Source organism: Manihot esculenta, chromosome 10 (assembly GCF_001659605.2).
Source record: "Manihot esculenta cultivar AM560-2 chromosome 10, M.esculenta_v8, whole genome shotgun sequence".
Classification (NCBI taxonomy): domain Eukaryota; kingdom Viridiplantae; phylum Streptophyta; class Magnoliopsida; order Malpighiales; family Euphorbiaceae; genus Manihot; species Manihot esculenta.
Window position 1 is genome coordinate 27,462,819 of NC_035170.2, and position 25,373 is coordinate 27,488,191.

A 25,373-nucleotide genomic window follows, 5' to 3' on the forward strand; every position below is an offset into this window, starting at 1 on the left:
CTCTGCTCTGTGCCCGGCCCTCAAAGGAGCTCCTCAGGACTTCTGTTACATACAATAAACTCTGTGCCCGGCCCTCTATGGGGCTCCTCAGGACTTCTGTTACATGACAATAATAATAAGAGGGCTATTGAGTCGTCCTGTTGTCCATCCACATCCACAATAAACAATGCAATGCGTCATCTTTGTGAATACTAATGTAATACACCCTAGCATAAAACATGGCATTTATGATGCATGAAACATGCTAAAACTTCATTTATTTAAAAACACAGTTCAGTTCCACTCACCTCTAGCAACTGCTGAGCAATCTCTGTATCTCTAACTCTGTGGGCCTCCTGGGTTCCTCGGGTCCGCACCTACAAAGGTGGACTCAAATGAGGTACCGAACATACTCTAACATAGCTATAAACATCTTCCCAAAACCCCCTAAAACATCATAAACATGCATAGAAAAACGGGCAAAGGAAGGCTGGACAGGGGTCTTTCGGCGGCATCTTCGGCGACCGAACCCTTCTCCAGAGCTGAAACTCATGCACTTTCGGCGGCACCTTCGGCGGCTGAAAGTCCCTTCTAGATCCGAAAGTCTAAACTTTCGGGGGCGAGGTTCAGGGGCTGAAAGACACTCCAGAGCCGAAAGTGCCTTTGGCGGCATGTTCGGCGGCCGAAACTCCCTCCAGAGCCGAAAGTTCAAACCTTCGGGGGCGAGTTTAGGCGGCCAAAACAGCCTCCATAAGGGGTTCAGCGGCCGAACCTTGCTTCGGCGGCCGAACCTGATTTCTCCAAGAAGGCAGAACTCAGGGCAAACATGCATATACAGCCTCCCAAAACCTTACCACACACTCTTAACATGCAACTAACCTCTCATAACCATGCATATACCCTTATCCATGCATAAAGGAGCTTAAAAACTAGTTCAAACTCCTCAAACAACATCATAGCAACACCTATAGCATATGATCAATATAACTCTTTAACCTATAGATCCACTATATCCATACCCTAAAACTCTCTTAAACCCTTTAAAACATGCTTTAAACACAAGGGGAGGTGAGGATCCATGCTTACCTCTTGAAGATCGAGAGGATCGATGGTCCTAACTTGGAGATGTAGAGGAAACTGATCCGAAATCTCCAAGTCTTTCAACTTTGTCTTCTTTTGCTCAAAACTTCAAAAACCAAGTTAAAAACTCATTAAAACTTGCATGATTTGAAAGAGAACTTGAAATCCATCGAAGGAGGACAAAAACCTACCTTTGTACAAAAAGAGAGTGAAAGCACACTCCATTTCCGGTCAAAGGAGCTTTTGTAGGTGGCCAGCCGACTCTCCTTCGGAGGCCAAAGCTGCATGCAAACTTCCACCACGTTCGACAGCCGAAGTGGGGATTCGGGGGCAGCAAAAACAAGCCACTTTCGGCAGCCGAACTTCACTTTCGGCGGCCGAACCTGGCAATTGCCTCCTTGGTCTTTTTCTTTTCATAACTCAATTTTCTTAATAAAAAACATAAAAACATGTAAAAACATTTTGAAAAACCTCTGTTTTACCCCTCTGGAAGGCTCCGACATCCATGAATCCCGGCTTTCAACGAAGATTCCGCCGGAAAAATAGGAATTTCGATGCCGGGGTCTAGCCGGGTATTACAGTTCTCTTTACTACTTTAGTTTTAGTCTTAGTTCATCATCATCAAAAACCCCCCCCTTTATTTTACTTTTATTGTTGATTTGTCCAAGTTATTGTTAGGAAAGTCCTTAGTATCAAATTCATGTGGATTAGACCTTATTGCCAATATATGCAGTTCTTAATTGTTGAATATTAATAGGTTATTTTTTACGGTTTCGACAACCGCTATAAATTGGCACCATTGCCGAAAATTTGATTTAACTAATGTATTTTCCTTTTATGACCAGGGCTGGCCGTAAAGAAGCTCTTCTTTACGATCCAAAAATTGAACGTACTGCCAAGAGTTTGAGAAAACAAGCAAACTTGAGGAACCAAGCCTCAAAACCATCTTCATTAGCAACAACAACAAATCCGGTATCTGCCATACAACCTGCTGCTAAATCTGCTGTACCCGCACTAGAAGCCGAGATGCAAGCTATTGCACCAGAAAATCGAGCACTTGCTGAATCACCTACTGTCTATGCAGAAATTGAAGTTGAAAATGCAACCATAAGAGTCCCAATGCAGCAAGAAAGGACACTTCGCAAGCTAGCCATACCTATAGGAGATCAGCACTCTTGTGTATTACCTATCCCCCTTTGACAGCACCCTTTGAATTGAAAACAGGTCTGATACATCTATAATACCCGGCTAGATTCCGGCATCGGAATCCCTACCTTCCGGCGGAATTTCCGTTGGAATATGGAATTTTGATGATGCCAGAGTCTTTTAGAGGGGTAAAATGTGATTTCTAAATTGATTTTTACTGATTTCATGGTTTTAAATAAAAAAGAAGTGAGTTTTGAAAAGAAAAGACCAAGGAGGTTTTTGCCAGGTTCGGCCGCCGAAAGTGAAGTTCAGCCGCCGAACATGAGTTGGTTTTGGGAGCGCTTTTGGCCTCCGAAAGCTATGTTTGAACAAACCAGGTTCGGCCGCCGAACCTCAAGTTCGGCCGCCGAACATGGGGTTGTTTTGCATGCACGTTAGGCTGCCGAAAGAGGTTTGGCTGGCCACCTATAAAAGCCCCTCAGACCGAAAATGGGCGAGTTTTCTCCCCATTCTCGAGCTCAGGTGTGTTCATGTCCTCCTCTAGTCGTTTTCTTGCTTTTTCTTCAAATCTTTCATGTTTTATAAGCTATATGGTTGTTTTGAAGAGTTTTAAAGCTTGGATCAAGGTTTGGAGAGCTTGGAGACTTTAAGAGTTTGGATTCTCCACATCTCAAGCTTTGGGTCGCACCAACCCTCGATCTTCAAGAGGTAAGTGTGGATCTATGCTTTTCTTTACGTTTCATGAAGTTTTAAGATGGTTTTGATGGGTAGATATGCATGTTAGGGTTTATGTGGGTTTTATGCCCAATGTATGATAATGTATGTTCATGTGATGTTGTTTTTGGGAGTTTAAGCTTGTTTGAGCTCCCTTGTGCATGGTTAAGGATGTATGCATGTGTTTGAGAAGTTGGATGCTTGTTTTGGGGTGTTTGGAAGGTTTGGGAGGCTTGAAATGCACAAAGGTTGAGTTCTGGATGAACTCAGGTTCGGCCGCCGAAGGTGGTTTCGGCCGCCGAACCTGCCTGAGGATGCAGGGATTGGCCGCCTAACCTTGCCCCCGAAAGTTGAGTTTTGGCTTGAAAGCAGACTTTCGGCCGCCAAAGGTAATGTTCGGCCGCCGAAAGTGCCTGACTTTCGTCTCTGGAGAGAAGGTTCGGCCGCCGAAGGTGCCCCCGAACCTGCCTGACTTTCGTCTCTGTCTGGGACTTTCGGCCGCCGAAGGTGCCGCCGAAAGTGCCCTGTCCAGCTTTTCATGAGTGTTTCATATGCATGTTTCAGTGATGCTTTAGGGGGTTTTTGGGGAGTTGTTTATGAGTTGTTTAGAGTATGTTTGGCACCTCACTGGAGTCCACCTGTGTAGGATCGGACCCGAGAAACCGAGGTGTTTAGCAGTGTTAGCTGCTTCAGAGTTAGTCCAGAGCTAGCCAGAGGTGAGTGGAACTAACCCTTATGTTTTAAATCAAATGTTTTCAGCATGTTCAAGCATGTTCATGCATCATGAATACCATGTTATGCAATAGGTCGTTTGCATTAGAATTCACGAATATGATGCATTGCATAATATGTTGTTGATGTGGATGAATATTGGATGATCCATTAGCCCTCAGTATGTTATGACATGATATGAAATGATATGATATGGCATGTACGATATGATATGAGATGAAAGACCAGGCGTGGCCGTATCGCCCCTGGCATAGAGCATGAAAGACCAGGTGTGGCCGTATCGCCCCTGGCATAGAGTTATGTGAAGTCCAGGCGTGGCCGTATCGCCCCTGGCACAGAGCATTATTGACTTGATCTGAGATGAGACTTATGTGTAAAGGGCTAATGGTGACGAATTCATCCTTGATGTGTATTGTTTGTGATGTGATGCATGTCATGAAAGCATATGATATAATAAACTGTTTTCTTTATGGTTTCTGCTCACTGGGCTTTTTAGCTCACCCCTCTCCCCTAACCCCAGGTTTGCAGGGTCAGAGATAGTCAGGGGATCGGCAGGTTACGTCCATGGTCATGTTTATGTAATAGAATAGTAGTGGACATGATGTAATGTAAGGTTATGTATTGTTGTAAAAAGAGTTGTATTGCATAATGATATTATGTTATATGTTCAGAGTTATAGTATTGTGCTTGGCCCGAGTTGGATAATCCCTTTGTACATGAGTTTTTATTTTATGTTGTTACATGTGATGGACCGAGTTTGACATAGGGTATGATGACCCTAGGGGTTCTATGAGTTCTGTCATAGTGCATACATAGGTCAAACTGGATAAAGGTAAAGTTTTAAATGTTTTATGAAAATGTTTGATCATGTTTGGGATTATACCAGCTGTACAGGATGCATAGTAGGCTTGCTACGGGTCCCGGCGGCCTTATGTCGATCTGGATCCTAGCGCCGGTAGCGGTCCGATTTTCGGGTCGTTACAACATCTCCTTTCCAAATTCAGAGGTTTGCAAAATGAGGACCCTCATAAGCACTTAAAAGAATTTCACATTGCATGCTCAACTATGAGACCCCAAGGTATTTCAGAAGAACATGTTAAACTTAGACCCTTCCCTTTCTCCCTTGATGATTATGCCAAGGATTGGCTGTTGTACTTGCCACCTGAATCTATGGTAAGAGCATTCTTAGAGCAAATACTTTCCAACCTCAAAAGCCATTGGCATTCGTAGAGAGATAAGTGGCATAAAGCAAAGAGATTTTGAAGAATTACATGAGTATTGGGAGAGGCTCAAAAGGTTGTGCACAAACTGCCCTCAACATGACATTTCAGACAAATCACTCATAGAATACTTCTATGGAGATTTGTTATCTTTGGAAAGAAAGTTCATTGATGCAGCGTGTGGAGGATCAATTGAAGACAAAACACCTCTAGCCATAAGAGACCTGATTTCTACAATGGCAACAGCTTCAAATCAATATGGAGATCAAGGATAGCTGCCAAGGAGAGTAAACGAGGTAAGTACATCTTCTTTAGCTTTCCAAATTTTTTATCTAACCTTTGCTATCCGTAGCCTTGTTGTAGGACAAGCCCAACAAGCCCAGCAACTTCAGCAACCAAGGCCATGTGGAATATATGCAAACATGGGACACCCAATTAATCCATGTCCTTCCCTTCAAGAAGTGGACCGGCAAGTCAATGCAGTTGGAGGGTTTAATGGCCAAAAAAGGTATGATCTCTACTCTAACACCTACAACCCAGGTTGGAGGGAGCACCCAAACTTCAGTTATGCTAGGGCAAATCAATATCAAAGTTATCAACAAAGAAATTCAGCCCAAGCAGCATCTCAGAAATCAAATGTGCCCTTTAAAGAGATCGTGAAGTCTTTGGCAAACACGGTACAAAATCTTGAACAACAAATGAGTCAAATAGCCACTTCTATGAGCAAGCTAAAATCACAAAGGAAATTACCTTCCCAAATAGAGATTAACCCAAAGCAAAATGTTAGTGCCTATTGACAGACGGAATTACCTAGCAGAGATTATTTGCCCAATTCTCCAGAAAAGGCAGCATTTGATTTGCCCAATTCTCCAAAAAAGGCAGAATTTGATTTGCCCAAATCGATAGTCCAGGCAGTATCCAAGCCAAAGTAGAAGAAGACAGAACAACAACCTGAAAAAAGTTCAAAGTCCCACCTCCCTTTCCAAAAAGGTTTGCAAGGTTTTAAAATGAAAAAGAAGAAAAAGAGATACTTGATATCTTTTGCAAAGTAGAGATCAACATTCCTTTGCTTGATGCTATCAAACAAATACTAAGATATGCCAAATTCTTGAATGAGCTATGCACCAATCGTAGAAAGCTTGCTGAATATTAAAAGGTAAGTGTAGGGAAATGTGTTTCAACTGTCATACAAAGAAAGCTTCCAGCCAAGTGCACAAATGGAGGGATGTTTGTTGTTTCATGTAAGATAGGTAATATGGGGATAAAAAAGGCTATGTGTGATCTAGGGGCGTCAATTAATGTTATGCCTCTTTCCATCTATAACTCATTAAATGCAGGCACACTAAAGGGCACCAGTATTGTTATCCAGTTGGCTGACAGGTCCATTGTTTACTCCAAAGGTGTCTTGGAAAATGTTTTAGTGCATGTGGACCAGCTAGTCTTCCCAGCAGACTTCTATGTAATTGACATAGAGGAGGACGAAAACAACACCACTTCGGACAACCTACTCAGATAACCATTCTTGAGCATAGCCAAAATAAATATAGATGTGCACGATGACATATTAACTATGGAATTTGAATGGGAAGTAATCAAGTTTAATATTTATGATGCCATGAAATTTCCCAATGATGTGTCTCTTGTTTATGGTTTAGATGCTATTGATTGCTTAAGTCAAGAAATTTTTGAAATTGATCAAAACGATTTACTAAACGCTGATTTATGCAGGAACACCAGTCGGGAGAACATGAGGGACAAGAGAAGCTTGACTGAAACAAAAACAGGGGAGACAACATGCTGCACAGCCTTGGCCACAGACAATTTGTAATACCTGGCTAGACTCCGGTATCGGAATTTCTACCGTCCGGTGGAATCTCGGATGTCGGAGACCTCTAAAAGGGTAGAACCATGTTTTATAAAAATGTTTTCATGCATTTTAAATGATTTTAAGTGTGAATAAAATGAGTTTTTGCATGAAAATAGCATTGGAGGAAAACCCAGGTTCGGCCGCCGAAAGTCAAGTTCGGCCGCCGAACATTGCATGGATGCGGAGGCACTTTCGGCCCCCGAACGTGGCCTGGCCAGCCACTATAAAAGGGTCCCTTAGCCGAAAACGGGCGAGCTTTTTCTCCCCATTTCGGCCAAGGTGAGCTCTCCGCCATCTTTGCTCAATCTTGAGATTTTCCTTCCTTTTTTTCCATGATTTTTACAAGTTTATAACATTTGTTTTGAAGATTTACAAGTTTTAAGCACGTTTTGGAACTTTGAGGTTCAAGGAGCTCAATCCTCCGATCTTCGAGTCAAGGTCGTTTTCCTCTCGTTTCTTCAAGAGGTAAGGGTCGATCTTGAACTCTTTTTATGTTTTAAACAAGCTTTGAGTAAGATCTATGGGGTAGAATGCATGTTTAGTCCATGGTTAGGTTTATGGGTGTATGTTGTGATTTTGAACAATGTAGCTTGATTGTGTGTGATTGAAGTGTTGTAGATGGGGTATATGCATGTTTGAGGCCCCTAGGAACTTGTATGCATGCTTTGGTTGAAAAATATGCATGTTTGGGAGGTTTGGAGGCGAAATGTGCAAAGGGAGCCAAGTTTCTGCCCTTTGGCAGAAACCAGGTTCGGCAGCCGAAGGTATTTTCGGCCGCCGAACATGGCTGGGGAGGCAGGCCTTTCGGCTGCCGAAGTTGCCCCCGAACAGAGACTTTCGTCTCTGTCTGGCACTTTCGGCCGCCGAAGGTGCCGCCGAACCTACCTGAGTTTCGTCTCTGTCTGGGACTTTCGGCCACCGAAGGTGCCGCCGAAAGTGCCCTGTTCAGCCATCTCATGCATATTTTCATGTGATGTTTTCATGATACTTTAGGGGGGCTTTGGGGGATATATTAGAGTTATATTTATGTATGTTTGGTCCCTCATTGGAGTCCACCTGTGTAGGTTCGGACCCGAGGAACCAAGGACCCCAGCAGTGAGCCAGCTGCTACAGAGTTTGTCAGAGTCAGCCAGAGGTGAGTGGAACTAAACTTAACCTTTTAAATTAAGAAATGAAATGGTTTTATCATGCTTCATGCATCATGATCATATTATAGGTTGTTTGCATTAGAATTCACGAATATGCCACATTGCATTGTTGTGATAGATGATAGTGGATGGACATTAGGATGATTCATTAGCCTTCTGAATACGAAGTCCTGTGGTGCCCATAATAGGGCCGGGCAATAACTCCGAGTACGAAGTCCTGTGGTGCCCATAATAGGGCCGGGCAATACGAAGTCCTGTGGTGCCCATAATAGGGCCGGGCATGGAGCTGAGGGATTTTTGAATCAGTCCATCCGTGGTGTGATTTGTTTGTGCAGTGACGCATTCCATGATAGCATGTTTTAAATATTCTTTTTATAGTTCTACTCACTGGGCATCTAGCTCACCCCTCTCCCCTAACCCCCAGGTTTGCAGGTACGGGATAGATAGAGAAGGCAAGAAGAGAAAAAGTCATATGTATGTAATAGTTAGATTGTGGACATGGCAATTGCATTATGATGAAATGTAAAAATATTCAGTATGTTATGTAATGAGGTTATTGAGGATAGAGTTGTGCTTGACCATAGTATATTGTTAATCCCTTTTGTATGTACATGATCTTATGTCATGATGTTTATGTAAACTAACTCAACACAAGTTGTTTTGCCTTTAAGGCTTAATGAGATCCCACAGAGGGACTATGTTATGTATATGTTCAGAGTATGCACAGGTTGAGTTAGTTGATGACAGTATGTATGAAGAAAAGTTTTAATTTTTATGTATATGGTTGATCATGTATGGGATTAAACATGTTTACAGGTTATATTAGGCTTGTTACGGGTCCCGGCGGCCTTATGCCGATCTGGATCCTAGCGCCGGTAGCGGTCCAGATTTCCGGGGCGTTACAGAGTGGTATCAGAGCCCTAGGTTCACATGGTCGAACCTAGCGTGTCGGGCTCATAGAGGTTATAGAAGGTCAAGCACAATAGGAAAAGTCATGTCCACTAGGATAGGATGTAGAGTCCTGTCTTGATGATGATGTGATATGCCATGACTATATGCATGTGCATAACTGATATGCTATGTTTGCTATATATGTGATGAGGGTTCATGTGTGCCCACATGAACCATGTGATGCTAATGCTTGTGGGTTATGTGCTGGTTTTTCAGAGAAAACAGGATGAGAGGAACTCGTCGATCTGCACGATTGACAAGAGTCCCACCAGAGGATGAGGGCACGAGCGCCCGTCCTCCCACATTGCCTAGGGCAATGTCATGCAGAGTAAACAGAGAAAGAGTGTCAAGGGACCCTAGAAGGTCTTTTGACACTAGCAGAAGAGGGACAGATAGAGGAGGAAGTTCTTCAGATGTGAGGGAGGTTATGGAAGAAGATCAGAGAAGGGATGGGAATCTGGATGTTAGCATGTCAGAAGAAGGGACAGGGGAGTCACAAGGAGGCACTCAGGCCTCGGGGTATGGCTTTCCACCCTATTATCCACCCTATGCACAGAGTCCCGGGTATCCGATGGGAAGTACATCGGATTACTCCAGCTTTAACCCCTACCCTACTCACATACCTTATCCACCTTTCTATCCACCTTACCCACAGTACCCAGCCTATCCACCCTCATCCTTCCATCCTCACCCAGCAAACCCCACCTCGGGGAATGCTGCACCCCCACCTCCACCACCTATAGAACCAGTAGCCCCAGTTGCTCAACCTCCTAGACCTAGCTCAGCCAGTGGGAGTAAGGTGAAAATGACAGCTTACCTTAAGCTGGATGCTCCCAAGTACAAGTCAGGGGATGATCCCTTTGAATACCTGAGAGCAGTGAAGATGATCACTGACGAGCTAGGGGCAGATGACAGAAGAGCCATTGAGATGGCAGGGTTCACCTTAAAGTGCAAGAAAGCACGGGAATGGTTCAAGTGTTATGTGGACCCGAGATTAGACAGTATGACATGGGAGGAATTTGCCAATGAGTTTGCTGGATGGGCCTTTCCAGATAGTTCCAGAGAGCTAAAGATGATTGAGTTTGAGCAACTGAGACAGACAGAAGACATGAGCATAGAGGAGTACACAGATAAATTTCTGGAGCTATTACCCTTCTCAAGGCAAGCTCTAGATACAGATGCAAAGAAGGCCAGGAGATATGTCATGAAATTACAGTCCAGGTACTCCTCATTGATTCAATCAGCTGAGAGGGAAAGTTTTCACACTGTGGTAGATATGGCGCGAAGAATGGAGGCCAGTGCTATAATCGAGGGGTCAGTGAAGCAGTCGGTGACCCAGTCTTCAGGGGTTAAGACCCCAGGCAGAGGAGGGCCAGGACCCTCTACTCAGAGTTCAGGTAGTAAGAGATGGAGTATGTAATACCCGGCTAGACTCCGGTATCGAAATTCCTATCGTCCGGTGGAATCTCGGATGTCGGAAGCCTCTAGTAGGGTAGAAACATGTTTTCTTAAAATAATTTTAAAGTATTTCATGGTTTTAAGCATGAAAATTTAATGAGTTTTTGCATGAAAAGTCTTTGGAGGAAAACCCAGGTTCGGCCGCCGAAAGTCAAGTTCGGCCGCCGAACATGCATGCGTTTTGGAGGCACGTTAGGCCCCCGAAAGCATGAGTGAGGGAAGTTCAGGTTCGGCCGCCGAAAGTCAAGTTCGACCGCCGAACATGGCATGCATGCGGAGGCAAGTTCGGCCCCCGAACGTGGCCTGGCCAGCCACTATAAAAGGGTCACTTGGCCGAAATGGGCGAGCTTTCTCCCATTTTCGGCCACAGCTAGCTTCCGACCTCCCTCTCCCCAGATCTAGTGTTCTTCCTTCAAATCCCCACCATTTCCTTGAGTTTTAAGCTTGCATTGAAGGTTTTGAACTTTTGAAACAAGTTTTGGAGCTTTGGGAACTCAAGAGCTCATTTTCGTGGATCTCCAAGTTTAGGTCGTCTCCCTCTCGATCTTCAAGAGGTAAGAGCCGATCTTAAGCTCCTTATGTGTTTTAAGTAAGTTTTAAGTTGTTTTATGGGGTAGAAATGCATGTTAGGCTTTAAGTTGAGTTTATGGGTTTTGATGATGATTTGAACAATGTATGTTGTTTTTGTGTGTTTGAAGTGTTGTAGTTGGGGTATATGTTGTTTGAGGCCCCTAGGAACTTGTATGCATGTTTTAAGTGAGGTATATGGATGATTTGAGAGTTGGGAGGCAAATGTGCATAAAGGAGCCAAGTTTCTGCCCTTTGGCAGAAACCAGGTTCGGCAGCCGAAGGAGCTTTCGGCCGCCGAACATGGCTGGGGAGGCAGGCCTTTCGGCTGCCGAAGTTGCCCCCGAAAGGAGACTTTCGTCTCTGTCTGGCACTTTCGGCCGCCGAAGGTGCCGCCGAACATGCATGAGTTTCGCCTCTGTCTGGGACTTTCGGCCGCCGAAGGTGCCGCCGAAAGTGCCCTGTCCAGCCATTTCTTGCATGTTTTTATGTAGTTGTTTCATGATGTTTTAGGGGGTTTTTGGGGAGTATATTAGAGTTATGTTTATGTATGTTTGGTCCCTCATTGGAGTCCACCTGTGTAGGTTCGGACCCGAGGAACCGAGGACCCCAGCAGTGAGCCAGCTGCTACAGAGTTTGTCAGAGCTAGCCAGAGGTGAGTGGAATAAACCTTAAGTTTTAAAATAAATGAAATATGAAATTTGAGCATGATCCATGCATCATGAATGCCATGAGATATAGTAGGTTGTTTGCATTAGTATTCACGAATATGTTGCATTGCATTTATGATGTTGATGTGGATTGGTCATTGGATGATCCTTAGTCCTCATATGATATGATGATGCTACGGCATGAGATATGGTATGGAAGTCCAGGTTGTACCCATTCTACGTCCCTGGCACGATGTAAGAGGAAGTCCAGGTTGTACCCATTCTACGTCCCTGGCACAGTTGGACTGTATGATATGTTATGTTAAGGGAAAGACCGGTTGTACCCATTCTACGTCCCGGCACAGTTGGACTATGTAGAGGACTATTGGTGACAATACCATCCGAGACGTGATTTGTTGTGATGTGTTGCATTACATAATGGCATGAAATTTTAATATATGTTTTCTCTATTCTGCTCACTGGGCTTTGTAGCTCACCCCTCTCCCCTAACCCCAGATGTGCAGGTACAGGGTAGACCAGGAGGTTAGCCAGAGATATGAAGAGTGTATGTAATAGTTAGTTTGTGGACATGACAGTTGTATTCAAATAATGTAAGAGATTACAGTATGTTATGTATTGAGGTTATAGATGTGCTTGACCCTATGAGTATTGTAATCCCTTGTCGATGCATGATCCTAGATATTTGACGTTTATGTTTAGCCAACTCATCTCGTGTTGTATCGCCCGTTGGGGCATTGATGAGATCCCACAGAGGGATCATGAATATGATCAGGACTATGTACATGTATGTTCAGGTTGAGTTGGATGAATGAAAGAAAAGTTTTAATTTTTATGTATGATTGTTGATCATGTATGGGATTATACAGGTTTACAGGTTATATGTTTGGCTTGCTACGGGTCCCGGCGGCCTTAAGTCGACCCGGATCCTAGCACCGGTAGCGGTCCGATTTTCGGGTCGTTACAGAATGGTATCAGAGCCCTAGGTTCATATGGTCGGACCTAGAGTGTCAGGCTCATAGATGTTATAGAAGGTCAAGCACAATAGGAAGATCATGTCCACTAGGATAGGATATTGAGTCCTGTCTTGTATGATGATGTGAAATGCCATGATGATATGCATGTGCATTAATGATGTGCTATGCTATGTAATGTATGTGATGAGGGTTCATGTGTGCCCACATGAACCATATGATGCTAATGGTTGTATGATGTGTACTGTTTTTCAGAAAATAGGATGAGGGGAACTCGTCGATCGGCAAGATTGACTGGAGTGCCACCTGAGGATGAGGGCACGAGCGTCCGTCCTCCCACATTGCCTAGGGCAATGTCTTGTAGAGCCAACAGAGAAAGAGTGTCAAGGGACCCTAGAAGGTCTTTTGATGCTAGCAGAAGGGGGACAGATAGAGGAGGAAGTTCTTCAGATGTGAGGGAGGTTATGGAAGAGGATCAGAGGAGGGATGGGAACCTGGATGTGAGCATGGAGGAAGAAGGGACAGGGGAGTCTCAGGGAGGCGTTCAGGCCTCGGGGTATGTTTTTCCACCCCATTATCCACCCTTTCCACAGGGTTCAGGGTATCCGATGGGAGGTACATCGGATTACTCCAGCTTTAACCCCTACCCTACCTACATGCCTTATCCACCTTTCTATCCACCTTATACACAGTACCCAGCTTATCCACCCTCACCCTTCTATCCAAACCCGGCAAACCCCACCTCGGGGAATGCTGCACCTCCACCTCCACCACCTACAGAACCAGCAGCCCCAGTTACTCAACCCCCTAGACCTAGCTCAGCTGATGGGAGCAAGGTAAAGATGACAGATTACCTCAAGCTAGATGCTCCCAAATACAAGTCAGGGGATGACCCCTTTGAGTATCTGAGAGTGGTGAAGACAATAACTGATGAGCTAGGGGCAAGTGACAGCAGGGCCATTCAGATGGCAGGGTTCACTTTAAAGTGCAAGAAGGCGCGAGAATGGTTCAAATGTTATGTGGACCCGAGACTGGACGGTATGACGTGGGAAGAATTTGCGAATGAGTTCGCTGGATGGGCTTTTCCAGACAGTTCTAGGGAACTGAAGATGATTGAGTTTGAGCAATTGAGGCAATCAGAGCACATGGGTGTAGAGGAGTTCACGGATAAATTCTTGGAGCTATTGCCTTTTTCAGGGCAAGCTCTAGATACAGATACGAAGAAAGCCAAGAAATATGTTATGAAGCTGCATTCCAGGTACTCCTCGTTGGTTCAGTCAGCTGAGAGAGAAAGTTTCCACACTGTGGTGGATATGGCTCGAAGAATGGAAGCAAGTGCTATAGTTGAGGGGTCAGTGAAGCAGTCAGTGACCCAGTCTTCAGGGGTTAAGACCCCAGGCAGAGGAGGACCAGGGTTCTCTTCTCAGAGCTCAGGTAAGAAGAGGTGGGATAACACCACTAGGAAGCCGAAGAAGAATAAGTTTTGGAACAAGCTGAAATCCGGTCTGGGATTTGGCGGTGGCTCGAGCTCAGGCTCAGATGGTACAGAATGCCAGAGATGTGGAAGACCACACAGGGGAGTGTGTCGAGCTGGGACTAACACATGTTACAGATGTGGACAGGAGGGACACATGGCTCGGGATTGTCCTAGAGCACCTTTTATGGGCCAGCCCCAGCAGACAGCTTCTGGTAGTGTGGCACAGCCAGCAGTTCCAGCCACAACTCAGGGCAGTGGCAGAGGTAGAGGGAGAGGGGCAGCCTCTTCTTCTGGTTCCCGAGGTGAAGGTCCATCAGCTCCAGCCAGGATCTTCACCATGACTCAGCAGGAGGCTAACACATCCAACACCGTGGTGTCAGGTAATCTCGTCATTGGGTGTTCTGATGTGTATGCATTAATGGACCCGGGTGCATCTCATTCATTTATTGCTCCGAGAGCCGTTGAGAGGTTGGGTCTGATAGTCTCTGGGTTAGAGTGTCCCCTATGGGTCAGTGGACCCAAGTGTGACCCGTCAGTGGCAGTGTCAGTCTGCCAGTACAGTCCAGTTTTTATTGAGGGAAGATGCCTCTCCGCCGACCTTGTGGTTCTAGATTTGACAGACTTTGACGTCATTCTAGGGATGGATTGGCTATCTACCCATGGTGCTACCTTGGACTGCAGGGACAAGGTAGTCAGGTTCAGAGATCAGAACGGGTCAGAGGTCGTCTTTAGAGGAGACAAGAGGGGCACACCTAGAGGTCTGATATCAGCCCTTCAGGCTCGTAGGTTGCTTAGGAAGGGATGTCAGGGGTACTTAGCTCATGTGAGAGAGCTAGACAGTCAGGTCAGGGAGCCGGCCTCGGTGCCAGTTGTCAGAGAGTTTCAGGATGTTTTTCCGGATGAGCTTCCAGGTTTACCACCTGCTAGGGAGATAGAGTTCGAGATAGAGTTGGTGCCTGGAACTAGACCGATCTCTATCCCTCCCTACAGGATGGCTCCAGCCGAGTTAAAGGAGTTGAAAGAGCAGTTACAAGAGTTGGTAGAGAAGGGTTTCATCCGACAGAGCACCTCACCTTGGGGTGCACCAGTCTTGTTTGTCAGAAAGAAGGATGGATCCCTTAGGCTTTGTATCGACTACAGGCAGTTGAACAAAGTCACCACCAAGAATAGGTACCCTCTGCCAAGGATCGATGATCTATTCGACCAGCTAGCAGGAGCGGGTTGTTTCTCCAAAATAGATCTGAGATCGGGGTACCATCAGCTGAGGATAAGGGATGAAGATGTGCCGAAGACAGCTTTCAGGACCAGATATGGGCATTTTGAGTTCCTTGTAATGCCGTTCGGGTTGACCAACGCCCCTGCAGCATTCATGGATCTCATGAACAGAGTGTTTAGCCAGTACCTGGATCACTTCGTTATTGTCTTCATAGATGATATCCTAGTGTATTCCAGGAATGCAGAGGAGCATGCCCATCATCTGAGGTTGGTTCTACAGACCTTGAGGGAACATGGCTTGTATGCCAAGTTCTCTAAGTGTGAATTCTGGCTGAGGAGCATTTCGTTCTTGGGGCATGTAGTGTCAGAGAATGGGATTGAGGTGGACCCCAAGAAGACAGAGACTGTGGCTAACTGGCCTAGACCCACTTCAGTGACAGAGATTAGAAGTTTCTTGGGTTTGGCAGGTTACTACAGGAGGTTCGTTCAGGACTTCTCAAAGATAGCAGCTCCTCTGACCAGGTTAACCAGGAAGAATCAGAAGTTTGTGTGGACCGACCAGTGCGAAGAGAGTTTTGAAGAGCTTAAGAAGAGGTTGACTTCAGCACCAGTTTTGGCTCTGCCATCTAGCGAGGAGGACTTTACAGTCTTTTTTGATGCGTCCCGTGTGGGACTGGGTTGTGTACTGATGCAGAATGAGAGGGTGATTGCTTATGCTTCTAGGCAGCTGAAGAAGCATGAGTTGAATTACCCCACACACGACCTAGAGATGGCAGCAGTAATCTTTGCACTCAAGATGTGGAGGCACTACCTCTACGGGGTAAAATGTGAGATCTTTACAGATCATAAGAGCCTGCAGTACATCCTGAGTCAAAGAGATCTGAATTTGAGACAGAGGAGATGGGTAGAGCTGCTGAGTGACTATGATTGCAAGATTCAGTATCATCCGGGTAAGGCAAATGTCGTGGCAGACGCCCTAAGCCGGAAGTCACTAGGCAGTTTATCCCATATATCGGCAGAGAGGAGGCCAGTGGTGAAGGAGTTCTACAAGCTTATTGAGGAAGGTCTACAGATGGAGTTGTTTGGTACAGGTGCTTTGGTGGCCCAGATGAGAGTAGCACCCGTGTTTCTGGAGCAGGTGGCTCAGAAACAGCATGAGGACCCGGAGTTAGTAAAGATTGCCAGGACTGTTCAGTCAGGCAATGTTAGTGAGTTCAGATTCGACAGCAAGGGGATCCTCCGCTATGGGAGCAGACTATGTGTAGCAGATGACATAGGGCTAAAAGGAGACATTATGAGAGAGGCTCATAATGCAAGATACAGCATTCACCCCGGAGCCACCAAGATGTATCAAGATCTAAGGAAGGTTTATTGGTGGCCAGCTATGAAGAAAGAAGTGACACAGTTCGTGTCAGCCTGCGAAGTGTGTCAGAGGGTGAAGCTGGAACATCAGAAGCCGGCTGGAATGCTTAACCCGCTACCTATTCCAGAGTGGAAATGGGAGAATATAGCTATGGACTTCGTAGTGGGGTTACCGGCGGCGTCCAACAGAGTGGACTCCATATGGGTGATTGTGGACAGACTCACCAAATCTGCTCACTTCATTCTTGTCAGGAGTGGCTACTCTGTGGACAAGTTGGCGCAGGTGTATGTGGACGAGATCGTCAGGCTGCATGGGGTTCCTGTTTCGATAGTGTCAGATAGAGGGCCCCAGTTCACCTCCAGGTTTTGGCGGAGTCTGCAGAATGCCATGGGTACTAGGTTGGATTTCAGTACTGCCTTCCACCCCCAGACGGACGGACAGTCCGAAAGGACCATCCAGACTATCGAGGATATGCTTAGAATGTGTGTGCTGGACTTTGGCGGTTCTTGGAGGCAGCATCTACCTTTGGTGGAGTTTGCCTACAATAACAGCCATCATGCTAGCATCGGGATGGCTCCATATGAAGCTTTGTATGGGAGGAAGTGCAGATCACCTGTGTGCTGGGAAGAAGTTGGAGAAAAGGCCTTGGCAGGGCCTGAGCTAGTAGAGATTACCAGCAGGGTCGTACCCATAATCAGAGAGAGAATCAAGACTGCTGCCAGCAGACAGAAGAGCTATGCAGACGTCCGCAGGAGACAGTTAGAGTTTCAGGAGGGGGATCTAGTATTGCTCAAGGTGTCTCCAATGAAAAGAGTGGTTCACTTCGGGAAGAAAGGTAAACTAGCCCCACGATACATCGGACCCTTTGAAATCTTGCAAAAGATTGGGAATGTGTCGTACAAGCTGGATTTACCTGCTTCAATGGAAAGAATCCATCCGGTTTTCCATGTTTCCATGTTGAGGAAGTTTGTGTCAGATCCGAGCAAGGTTCTTAGTGAGCCTGATGTGGAGGTCCAAGAGGATCTCACTTATGTTGAACAGCCAGTACGGATCCTAGACACCCAGATCAGAAAGTTAAGAAACAAGGAAATCCCGATGGTGAAAGTCCTGTGGAACCACCACAACTTGGAGGAATGCACTTGGGAGACACGGGAGTCCATGCTCCAGCAATACCCTTATCTTTTCTGAGGTTAGTTCCCTATGAGTTTTATGTGCTATGTATATATGTTATGTTGTTTTGCCATGCTATGTGTGCTAGTTGAGGTACATTCGGGGACGAATGTTCTTAAGGGGGGGAGAATGTAATACCCGGCTAGACTCCGGTATCGAAATTCCTATCGTCCGGTGGAATCTCGGATGTCGGAAGCCTCTAGTAGGGTAGAAACATGTTTTCTTAAAATAATTTTAAAGTATTTCATGGTTTTAAGCATGAAAATTTAATGAGTTTTTGCATGAAAAGTCTTTGGAGGAAAACCCAGGTTCGGCCGCCGAAAGTCAAGTTCGGCCGCCGAACATGCATGCGTTTTGGAGGCACGTTAGGCCCCCGAAAGCATGAGTGAGGGAAGTTCAGGTTCGGCCGCCGAAAGTCAAGTTCGGCCGCCGAACATGGCATGCATGCGGAGGCAAGTTCGGCCCCCGAACGTGGCCTGGCCAGCCACTATAAAAGGGTCACTTGGCCGAAATGGGCGAGCTTTCTCCCATTTTCGGCCACAGCTAGCTTCCGACCTCCCTCTCCCCAGATCTAGTGTTCTTCCTTCAAATCCCCACCATTTCCTTGAGTTTTAAGCTTGCATTGAAGGTTTTGAACTTTTGAAACAAGTTTTGGAGCTTTGGGAACTTAGGAGCTCATTTTCGTGGATCTCCAAGTTTAGGTCGTCTCCCTCTCGATCTTCAAGAGGTAAGAGCCGATCTTAAGCTCCTTATGTGTTTTAAGTAAGTTTTAAGTTGTTTTATGGGGTAGAAATGCATGTTAGGCTTTAAGTTGAGTTTATGGGTTTTGATGATGATTTGAACAATGTATGTTGTTTTTGTGTGTTTGAAGTGTTGTAGTTGGGGTATATGTTGTTTGAGGCCCCTAGGAACTTGTATGCATGTTTTAAGTGAGGTATATGGATGATTTGAGAGTTGGGAGGCAAATGTGCATAAAGGAGCCAAGTTTCTGCCCTTTGGCAGAAACCAGGTTCGGCAGCCGAAGGAGCTTTCGGCCGCCGAACATGGCTGGGAAGGCAGGCCTTTCGGCTGCCGAAGTTGCCCCCGAAAGGAGACTTTCGTCTCTGTCTGGCACTTTCGGCCGCCGAAGGTGCCGCCGAACATGCATGAGTTTCGCCTCTGTCTGGGACTTTCGGCCGCCGAAGGTGCCGCCGAAAGTGCCCTGTCCAGCCATTTCTTGCATGTTTTTATGTAGTTGTTTCATGATGTTTTAGGGGGTTTTTGGGGAGTATATTAGAGTTATGTTTATGTATGTTTGGTCCCTCATTGGAGTCCACCTGTGTAGGTTCGGACCCGAGGAACCGAGGACCCCAGCAGTGAGCCAGCTGCTACAGAGTTTGTCAGAGCTAGCCAGAGGTGAGTGGAATAAACCTTAAGTTTTAAAATAAATGAAATATGAAATTTGAGCATGATCCATGCATCATGAATGCCATGAGATATAGTAGGTTGTTTGCATTAGTATTCACGAATATGTTGCATTGCATTTATGATGTTGATGTGGATTGGTCATTGGATGATCCTTAGTCCTCATATGATATGATGATGCTACGGCATGAGATATGGTATGGAAGTCCAGGTTGTACCCATTCTACGTCCCTGGCACGATGTAAGAGGAAGTCCAGGTTGTACCCATTCTACGTCCCTGGCACAGTTGGACTGTATGATATGTTATGTTAAGGGAAAGACCGGTTGTACCCATTCTACGTCCCGGCACAGTTGGACTATGTAGAGGACTATTGGTGACAATACCATCCGAGACGTGATTTGTTGTGATGTGTTGCATTACATAATGGCATGAAATTTTAATATATGTTTTCTCTATTCTGCTCACTGGGCTTTGTAGCTCACCCCTCTCCCCTAACCCCAGATGTGCAGGTACAGGGTAGACCAGGAGGTTAGCCAGAGATATGAAGAGTGTATGTAATAGTTAGTTTGTGGACATGACAGTTGTATTAAAATAATGTAAGAGATTACAGTAGGTTATGTATTGAGGTTATAGATGTGCTTGACCCTATGAGTATTGTAATCCCTTGTCGATGCATGATCCTAGATATTTGACGTTTATGTTTAGCCAACTCATCTCGTGTTGTATCGCCCGTTGGGGCATTGATGAGATCCCACAGAGGGATCATGAATATGATCAGGACTATGTACATGTATGTTCAGGTTGAGTTGGATGAATGAAAGAAAAGTTTTAATTTTTATGTATGATTGTTGATCATGTATGGGATTATACAGGTTTACAGGTTATATGTTTGGCTTGCTACGGGTCCCGGCGGCCTTAAGTCGACCCGGATCCTAGCGCCGGTAGCGGTCCGATTTTCGGGTCGTTACAGAGTAACACCAAGAAGCCCAAAAAGAACAAGTTCTGGAATAAGCTAAAATCCGGTCTGGGATTTGGCGGTGGCTCGAGTTCAGGTTCAGACGGTGCAGAATGCCAAAGGTGTGGGAAGCCACACAAGGGAAGGTGTCGATTTGGGACCAATGCATGTTTCAGATGTGGCCAGGAGGGACACATAGCTCGGGATTGTCCTAGAGCACCTTTCACGGGCCAGCCCCAACTGACAGCTTCAGGTAGCGTGGCACAACCAGCAGCTCCAGCCACAACACAGGGCAGTGGCAGAGGTAGAGGGAGAGGGGCAGCCTCTTCTTCTGGTTCCCGAGGTGAAGGTCCATCAGCTCCAGCCAGGATCTTCACCATGACTCAGCAGGAGGCGAACACATCCAACACCGTGGTGTCAGGTAATCTCATCATTGGGTGTTCTGAGGTGTATGCATTAATGGACCCGGGTGCATCTCATTCCTTTATTGCTCCGAGGGCAGTTGAGAGATTAGGGTTGATGGTCTCTGGGTTAGAGTGTCCCCTATGGGTCAGTGGACCCAAGTGTGATCCGACAGTGGCAGAGTCAGTCTGCCGGTATTGTCCAGTGTTTGTTGAGGGAAGATGCCTCTCCGCCGACCTTGTGGTTCTAGACTTGACAGATTTTGACGTCATTCTAGGGATGGATTGGCTATCTACCCATGGTGCTACCTTGGATTGCAGGGACAAGGTAGTCAGGTTCAGAGATCAGAACGGGTCAGAGGTTGTCTTCAGAGGAGACAAGAGGGGTACGCCTAGAGGTCTGATATCGGCCCTACAGGCTCGTAGGCTGCTTAGGAAGGGATGTCAGGGGTATGTAGCTCAGGTGAGAGAGCTAGATAGACAAGTCAGGGAGCCAGCCTCAGTGCCAGTTGTCAGAGAATTTCTGGATGTCTTTCCAGAAGAGCTTCCAGGACTACCACCTACTAGGGAGATAGAGTTCGAGATTGAACTAATGCCTGGAACTAGACCGATCTCTATCCCTCCCTACAGGATGGCACCAGCGGAATTGAAAGAATTGAAAGAGCAGTTGCAAGATCTGGTAGATAAGGGCTTCATCCGGCCGAGTACCTCACCTTGGGGTGCTCCAGTGCTATTTGTGAGAAAGAAGGATGGATCCCTCAGACTTTGTATCGACTACAGGCAGTTGAACAAAGTCACTACCAAGAACAAGTACCCATTGCCAAGGATTGACGATCTATTCGACCAGCTAGCAGGAGCGGGTTGTTTCTCCAAGATAGATCTGAGATCAGGGTACCATCAGCTGAGGATAAGAGAAGAAGACATACCGAAGACAGCTTTCAGGACCAGATATGGGCACTATGAGTTCCTTGTGATGTCGTTCGGGTTAACTAACGCCCCTGCAACATTCATGGATCTCATGAACAGAGTGTTTAGACCGTACCTGGATCACTTTGTCATTGTCTTCATAGACGATATCTTAGTGTATTCCAGGAATGCAGAGGAGCATGCCCATCATCTGAGGATAGTTCTGCAGACCTTGAGGGAACATGGCTTGTATGCCAAGTTCTCCAAGTGTGAGTTCTGGTTAAGGAGCATATCATTCTTGGGGCATATAGTGTCAGAGAATGGGATAGAGGTGGACCCCAAGAAGGTTGAAGCTGTGACTAACTGGCCAAGACCCACCTCCGTGACTGAGATCAGAAGTTTCTTGGGTTTGGCTGGTTACTACAGGAGGTTCGTTCAGGACTTCTCCAAAATTGCAGCTCCTCTAACCAGATTAACCAGAAAGAATCAGAGATTCGAGTGGACCGATCAGTGTGAGGAGAGCTTTGAGGAGCTCAAGAAGAGGTTGACTTCAGCACCAGTGTTAGCTCTGCCAACCAGCAATGAGGACTTCGCAGTGTTCTGTGATGCATCCAGAGTAGGCTTGGGTTGTGTACTAATGCAGAATGGAAGGGTGATAGCTTATGCTTCTAGACAGCTGAAGAGGCATGAGTTGAATTACCCCACACACGACCTGGAGATGGCAGCAGTTATCTTTGCACTCAAGATGTGGAGGCATTACCTCTATGGGGTAAAGTGTGAGATCTTCACCGATCATAAGAGCCTTCAGCACATCTTGAGCCAGAGAGAGCTGAATTTGAGACAGCGGAGATGGGTAGAGCTGCTCAGTGACTATGATTGCAAGATTCAGTACCATCCGGGTAAGGCTAATGTAGTTGCAGATGCCTTAAGCCGGAAATCACTTGGCAGTCTCTCCCACATCACAGCAGAGAGAAGACCGGTGGTGAAGGAGTTTTATAAGCTCATTGATGAAGGTCTACAGATGGAGTTGTCTGGTACAGGTGCTTTGATAGCCCAGATGAAAGTGACACCAGTGTTTCTGGAGCAGGTGGCTCAGAAACAGCATGAGGACCCAGAGCTAGTGAAGATTGCCAGAACTGTTCAGTCAGGCAAGGACAGTGAGTTCAGATTTGACAGCAAAGGGATCCTCCGCTATGGGAATAGACTATGTGTACCAGATGATATCGGGCTAAAAGGAGACATTATGAGAGAGGCTCATAATGCAAGATACAGTGTTCACCCTGGAGCCACCAAGATGTATCAAGATCTGAAAAGAGTGTATTGGTGGCCAGCTATGAAGAGGGAAGTGGCACAGTTCGTGTCAGCCTGCGAAGTGTGTCAGAGGGTGAAGCTGGAACATCAGAAGCCGGCTGGAATGCTTAACCCACTGCCGATTCCAGAGTGGAAATGGGAGAATATCGCCATGGATTTTGTAGTGGGGTTACCGGCAACATCCAACAGATTAGACTCCATATGGGTGATTGTGGACAGACTCACCAAATCTGCTCACTTCATCCCTGTCAGGAACAACTACTCTGTGGATAAACTGGCGCAAGTGTATGTTGATGAGGTGGTAAGGCTGCATGGGGTTCCCGTTTCAATAGTGTCAGATAGAGGGCCCCAGTTCACCTCCAGGTTTTGGCGGAGTCTGTAGGATGCCATGGGTACTAGGTTGGATTTCAGCACTGCCTTCCATCCACAGACAGACGGACAGTCAGAGAGGACCATCCAGACAATAGAGGACATGCTCAGGATGTGTGTGCTGGATTTTGGCGGTTCTTGGAGGCAACATCTACCCTTGGTGGAGTTCGCCTACAATAACAGCTATCATGCCAGCATAGGGATGGCCCCATATGAAGCTTTGTATGGGAGGAAGTGCAGGTCACTTGTTTGCTGGGAAGAAGTTGGAGAAAAGGCCTTGGCAGGGCCTGAACTAGTAGAGATCACCAGCAGGGTGGTACCCTTAATCAGAGAGAGAATCAAGACAGCTGCAAGCAGACAGAAGAGTTATGCAGACATCCGCAGAAGACTAGTAGAGTTTCAGGAGGGGGATCTGGTATTGCTTAAGGTGTCTCCAATGAAAGGAGTGGTTCGGTTCGGGAAGAAGGGTAAGCTAGCTCCACGGTACATCAGACCCTTTGAAGTCTTGCAAAAGGTTGGGAACGTATCGTACAAGCTGGACTTGCCTGCTTCTATGGAGAGAATCCATCCGGTTTTCCATGTTTCCATGTTGAGGAAGTTCGTGTCGGATCCGGGCAAGGTTCTTAGTGAGCCTGATGTGGAGATCTAGGAGGATCTCACCTATGTTGAACAGCCAGTACGGATTTTGGACACTCAGATCAGAAAGTTAAGGAACAAGGAAATCCAGATGGTGAAAGTCCTTTGGAACCACCACAATATGGAAGAATGCACTTGGGAGACACGGGAGTCTATGCTCCAGCAGTATCCCCATCTCTTTTGAAGGTTAGTTTCTATGTGTTCTTATATGTATGTATGTTGTGTTGTTGTGCATGTGCTAGATGAGGAACATTCGGGGACGAATGTTCTTAAAGGGGGGAGAATGTAATACCCGGCTAGACTCCGGTATCGGAATTTCTACCGTCCGGTGGAATCTCGGATGTCGGAGACCTCTAGAAGGGTAGAACCATGTTTTATAAAAATGTTTTCATGCATTTTAAATGATTTTAAGTGTGAATAAAATGAGTTTTTGCATGAAAATAGCATTGGAGGAAAACCTAGGTTCGGCCGCCGAAAGTCAAGTTCGGCCGCCGAACATTGCATGGATGCGGAGGCACTTTCGGCCCCCGAACGTGGCCTGGCCAACCACTATAAAAGGGTCCCTTAGCCGAAAACGGGCGAGCTTTTTCTCCCCATTTCGGCCAAGGTGAGCTCTCCGCCATCTTTGCTCAATCTTGAGATTTTCCTTCCTTTTTTTCCATGATTTTTACAAGTTTATAACATTTGTTTTGAAGATTTACAAGTTTTAAGCACGTTTTGGAACTTTGAGGTTCAAGGAGCTCAATCCTCCCGTCTTCGAGTCAAGGTCGTTTTCCTCTCGTTTCTTCAAGAGGTAAGGGTCGATCTTGAACTCTTTTTATGTTTTAAACAAGCTTTGAGTAAGATCTATGGGGTAGAATGCATGTTTAGTCCATGGTTAGGTTTATGGGTGTATGTTGTGATTTTGAACAATGTAGCTTGATTGTGTGTGATTGAAGTGTTGTAGATGGGGTATATGCATGTTTGAGGCCCCTAGGAACTTGTATGCATGCTTTGGTTGAAAAATATGCATGTTTGGGAGGTTTGGAGGCGAAATGTGCAAAGGGAGCCAAGTTTCTGCCCTTTGGCAGAAACCAGGTTCGGCAGCCGAAGGTATTTTCGGCCGCCGAACATGGCTGGGGAGGCAGGCCTTTCGGCTGCCGAAGTTGCCCCCGAACAGAGACTTTCGTCTCTGTCTGGCACTTTCGGTCGCCGAAGGTGCCGCCGAACCTACCTGAGTTTCGTCTCTGTCTGGGACTTTCGGCCGCCGAAGGTGCCGCCGAAAGTGCCCTGTTCAGCCATCTCATGCATATTTTCATGTGATGTTTTCATGATACTTTAGGGGGGCTTTGGGGGATATATTAGAGTTATGTTTATGTATGTTTGGTCCCTCATTGGAGTCCACCTGTGTAGGTTCGGACCCGAGGAACCAAGGACCCCAGTAGTGAGCCAGCTGCTACAGAGTTTGTCAGAGTCAGCCAGAGGTGAGTGGAACTAAACTTAACCTTTTAAATTAAGAAATGAAATGCTTTTATCATGCTTAATGCATCATGATCATATTATAGGTTGTTTGCATTAGAATTCACGAATATGCCACATTGCATTGTTGTGATAGATGATAGTGGATGGACATTAGGATGATTCATTAGCCTTCTGAATACGAAGTCCTGTGGTGCCCATAA